Source organism: Phalaenopsis equestris, unplaced genomic scaffold, assembly GCF_001263595.1.
Source record: "Phalaenopsis equestris unplaced genomic scaffold, ASM126359v1 Scaffold218968, whole genome shotgun sequence".
Classification (NCBI taxonomy): Eukaryota; Viridiplantae; Streptophyta; class Magnoliopsida; order Asparagales; family Orchidaceae; genus Phalaenopsis; species Phalaenopsis equestris.
Window position 1 is genome coordinate 6767 of NW_018237375.1, and position 5766 is coordinate 12532.

Sequence of the window (5766 nt, forward strand, 5' to 3'; positions counted from 1 at the left end):
TTGCACATAAGCAATTGGTATGCAGGCATGATCGGACATGAGCTGCAGAAAATAAAGGGATGAACGAGGAAGGCTGGGTCAAGGTCAAACTTCCTTCAAAATCCAAGAAAAATCTCTTCGTGCCAATTTTTTGAACACATGCTTCATGAAAATACAAAAATGAAACAAGTGAAGAATATCCCCATTTATAAGAACATAAATCATCTCTATCTAAAATAATAGTTACACCTATTATATTATACACCAATACTATAAAAAAAATTTTGACTTATGCACAAATATACACTTCAGAGTAAAACCAAGAATACCAGATTAATTCACCAGGAATCACAGTACACTGCTCTCAAAGTTACTCTCATCCCAGCTCAAAAGGTGCTCACCTAAAGCATAGAAAAAATCCATCTAGTTAGACAATGACTCCACATATTCAATTGGTTAAATTTGTGAAGTATTCGCCAAAGCAATGGTCCATGTCTACTTCCTAAAATTCTGATAGCTAAATCCACATGTTTATAACAGTCATATACCAGCCAGCATATTTTTTGGAAACGAGGTCATCCTTAGTATCAGGTCGTGGTTCAAGCCAAGGAAAGGATCTCTTCTACCCCTGTCCTATATATTGTGTTCTTCATTCCCTATTTGTGCCCTTTATGTATTTATTTATTTATTTATATTATTACATTGAAGTATTGTTTCTCTTGTAGCGCTAAAAAAAATCATACAAATATCAGTCAAAGGGTCATTATTTATAAAGGGCGCAGATAGAGGTGTCAAAAATTGACCTGACACGTCAACTCGACTTAAACCCAACTTGAAAAATCTTCAGTTCAAGTTGATCCAATAAATTTTCAAATCAAGCTCAAGTCTAAAACCCAACACATTTAATTTTTTTGATATGAGGTTCTAGATTACCCGCCAACCCAAAATTAACACAAAACTGACCAATCAACTAAAAATTGACCTGAATATGACTCGACAACTCGAATTTGATCCAAAATTGACTCTAAATTAACTAGAATATGACCCAAATAACTATTATGCATCTATTAAATAAGTTATGCGGGTCAGCTCGAGTAAGTCGGTTTGAAGTGAGTCGGGTTTGAATTAGACTTCCCGACCCATTTAATATTTGGGTCGAAACCATTTCAGGTCAAACACTAACCTGACCCATGAACTTGAATTGACACCCCTAGACATAAGATAACATTGTTAGCTTCTAGCATGAAAATAAAATCCTTCGAAATTTCTTTCCTTCTTCCATTTCTTCTTTCTCTTTACTCGAGGCTTTTCTAAGGTCCTTTGAGTCTCATAAGTAAGATTCAAGTACTTATATGAACAGATGCGGAACTAAGATCCTTTCAAGCTGATAAACGCAAACTGATCACAAGAACTAGAAACCAAGCACTAAGAGAATAAGAGCAACTTAACAAAGAAAAATCCCTGAACGTGAAAAATTAAGAGTTTTTTTGCGAATGAATGGATTACAGAGATAAAAGAAAGAAACACGAGAATGATACATGGAACTTCAGAGCGGGTTCCTAGAGCATTCCCTAGGGTAAAGACACCAAAAGGCTCTTTGAATTCAATTATACAAGGGCATCTCTCAAGAGCTAAAGCACAAACCTTTACATCTGGTTTGGACAAGACTTACTACCCCGACAATAATGAGGAGTTCATTCCCCACCAAGGCGAGTCAAAAGGTAGAGGCCCAAGTTGACAAATGTATCTTACAAGAAGATAGCAAAAGCCAAACCCCAGTGAAGTTTAAGATACCACATAAAGATTCATACAAAGGAAAAATGAGCATAAACAAGCAAGTGGACTACTTTGAGTCGAACATCTTGTTATTTGATATCAACAGTGTTTTTTCACCAACTTTAACAAATACCTCTTTTGTGATTATCACATCTCCTGCTAGCATCCATCGCTTTTTGGCTAATTTCAAGAGGATATATGTGCTCAAGACTATTAGTGCCCAAAAGCCACTAATGAACGAACAATCTCTTCTAAAAATAAGACAAGAGTTGGTGGAGTCAGTCCTTCAAGAACTTGATTGTGGGGTTTTGAAGAGAGATGTTGCAAGTCAATAATTTAAAACTTTTAGTGTCCCAAGTCAACTCATGCAAGCCTTGTGAGATGGAACATTCAAGAATGTCCTCAACCTGCAACACCCATATAAGTTGGTAGAGTTATTGGAACTTGTCAACACTCATATTGGCAATGACTAATACAGCAAAGCAGCAGGTGCTCTGCCACAAGTTACCTATGTGCTAGGAGACACTGCAACAAGGCGGACCTTCCAACAAGGTCTAGGCGACAATAAAATTTGATCCAAAAATTAAAAAATAGAAAGGACACATTTTCATAACCACACATACTGCCAGTGAAGGACTTGAACACTTGAGCAGACACTAAAGATAGTCATCCATAACAAAGAAACACAAATCTCTGTCAGGCTATGCCACAATGAGAGAGCATTTGACGGGACGAGCAAAAGTCTATCCAAAGGGACGAGCGGAAGACTCTCCTCCATCAACACCCGATGATTACCCCACGATAAGTGGGGTACTTGAGCTAGACCATATGATAAATATATATTCGAGAATTCAACACCCATACCATAAGAGTGGGAGCATATCTTGGAGAAACTGCAAAATATTGTGTGTTTCATAGAGATCACATGCATGACACAAAATTGTCGACATTTGAGAGACTGGTCAAATAAAAAAATCAAGTGGATTAATTGTGACGGAACACAAAAAAAGGAGCAAGAAAGGTGCCCATGAAGAGGCAGTCAATAAGCCATTTTTGGCCCAAGCAATCCATCTGTTGGCGCGGTATCAACCATTCTTGGAAGAGCAATAGTAGAATAATCTCAATACAGCTATCTCAAACAAGTCTAATCGGGAGAAGTAAACGTGATTACAACCTTCATAACATCTTATTCTAAGGTCATGCCCATAACGGAGACTGGTAAATGGGAATGCCTTCAATGATGCCGTACTAGTCACGTCTTTATTGTCGGTTATCAGATAGAAGTATATTGATTGAGTAAAAGTTATGTTATCAACATTTTCAAATGAGTATTCTAAAAGATGAATCTGAAAGCTGCCAATTTGACTCCCACTACAGGTCCACTCCTCAAATTTTCTTGAGAAAAAAAAATATATACAAGGCATGGTCATTTTGGCCATCAGTTGGGGAGAAAAAGAATTTCAATACACAATTATAAACAACTTCGTCATGTAGGTGCGCACGCCACCTACAATATCATTTTTGGGGATTTTATCAGGCGGAAACGACCCCATTCGTATTTTTAGATGGTCGCGACCACTAGCATACAGAAAGATTATATCGGTGTCATTATTAAAATAGTAAATAAGATTATTACTTAAAATAAAAGACTACAATAAATTTACATGTTTTCATTTTATAAATCCATGAAAATAATAAAAAATTTACCAAATTCTAGTGTTCTTTTGACAAGCCACTCTTTAAAAATACAAAAGAAATTGGGAACTCAATATAAACTCAGATATATGATTCAAGGTAAATCGGAAAAAACTAGGTGAACTCAACAGAACCAGAGTACATGATTCTCAAAATCATTAGCCCAAGATCGAGTTCAATTGGTGCTCATCCTGAGCATAAGAAAAAAAATACTCATCTATTAAAAGGCAGCAACTACATTCATCCACTGGCAAAACTTTCATAGTACTCACTAAGGCTAGACTCCACATGTACTTCCTTGAATTTTGATTACCATGTTTACATGTTTAGAGCAATATTTATTTATTTATTTATTTATTTTACAGTACTAAATTACAGCTGCTTCTGTTGTGCCTAGAAATACTATAAAAAGAAGTCAATGAGCAGAAATAAGTTTGGACTTTTGGCATGGAGAAAAAGACTCTTCAAAAATTTCCTCTTTTGTTATTTCCCCCTTCTTCTTTCTCTTCGCTCAAGGCTCTAATGAGATCACATGGATCCTTTAAGCAAGGTTTGGGTATCACTACAGACAAATTTAGATCCAACATAACCAGACAACATATCCATCACACAGAAGCTACCAAACCCGATCTCTTACTCACAATATTTTATCAATGATGAGGCTTAGCCTAAGAAAATCTCTCTTGAACCGACATCCTTCCGAATAAAACCATGAACCGGCCATCAGTCAACAAGAAACCAGGATTACATAATAAAAAATAAAACAATACACTCCTTAAATTCACTCCGTGCCGCACCGATCCATCTCAGAAGCAAACAAAGCACAGGCACAACAAGCCCTATCTCTATCAATTAACGAATTCCAGCACCCCGGCCACCATCAAACCTTAATAACCCCGACAATTCTTTAAAAAATTACAAAATTTACGCACGCACATACAAAAAACACAATCGGAATATGAATTCGTGAAGTTACAGTTACCAAGAAGCGAATTGAAATGAATAGCTTGAGAACTCTGGATCGCAGAGGTAAGCCAACGTTTGAGATAAGGAACCGAAAGCCCGCGGTTATCCCCCCTTCAACTTCCTGCCTTAAGCCTCTCTTCTTATTCTTTCACTGGAACCAGCGATGGCACTGAGAGGGAGAGGGAGAGAGGAGGAGAGGGAGACGGGGCTAAATAGTTGGGACCAGAAGACCGGCGATCTACGATTCTTCCCCGACTCCTTCAGAGATGACGATGCATGTGGCTTTACGTGAGCCGTTAAATCTGATTTGATCTTCTACTTTCCGTTCGTCGGGCGGATCTGATCTAAACAAATTAAAAAAAAAAAAGTTTGTTTAAACATATAAATCTTCATGTATTTTTTTTATGTGATTCAGAATAAAAAATCTGATATAAATAAATTAATTCATAATTTTTTTTAATATTTTATATAATAAATGTATATACAAATGAAATGTGTGGTTTGTGTACAAATCTCAAAACAAAATTTGAATTATCTCGATGAAAATGATCAATTAATTATATTTATACGTATAAACGATGTGGTCGATGATCGAAATATTGTGATGACATAGGTCAGCGATTTGTCATTCGGTCTTTGATATAGTACATTATGGTTGTATTTGGGATAAAATGTTAACAAATACAGGTCACTGATGATGATGAGCAATGACAGTCAGCGGGGGTCGACGGTAGCAGACGGCAGTGGCAGGCACTGATGATGATGAGCAATGACAGTCAGCGGTGGTCGACGGTAGCAGACGGCAGTGGTCGGCGACTATGGAGGTCGGAAGTTATCGTCGGATCTTCAATACGACATTATACTTTGCAACCATTTTTTGGGATTCGATGTTAGCTGTCAAGGGTTATTTACGACGGCGAACAGGGGTGGTCAGTGGTGGTTAATGATGATTGGCAGTTGCAGAGATCATCGAGCCTTCGATCTATAACATTTTATGGAATTTCTTCTCTTATACCTCTTCCTTGAGTGAAGAGAGAGAGCATGTTTTTAAGTTATACGATAATGATAATTTAATCATTTGGTAAATAACTTTTTCAACCATATCCTTGATCATTGTGTTTTTTAATGAGTTTGTGGTCTTTAATGACCTCAAAATTCAATGATTTTATGTGTGTTAGATTCCCCTTGTCGAGACGCTAAATTTAAATATAAATAAGTCAATTTTGGAGTTCATTTGACCATTAAGCTATTGATTCTAATTCTCCAAAAGTGTTCTAATGGTTTAATACAGGCTTGATTGGTCTTAGATTGAATCAATTTCAGTCTCATCCGGTGTGTCTAATCGAGACA

The 5766-nt window shown here is 36.8% G+C and overlaps 1 protein-coding gene across 1 annotated transcript in view; it reads right to left on the reverse strand.

The window, feature by feature from the left end:
* Positions 1 to 4652, reverse strand: part of LOC110037360 — an 11408-nt gene extending 6756 nt beyond the window's left edge. Inside the window, exon 1 of the mRNA XM_020741992.1 lies at positions 4433 to 4652. The gene's annotated coding sequence lies outside the window, so the exon portion shown is untranslated. The remainder of the gene's footprint in view (positions 1 to 4432) is intronic.
* Between the last annotated feature and the right edge of the window lie 1114 nt (positions 4653 to 5766).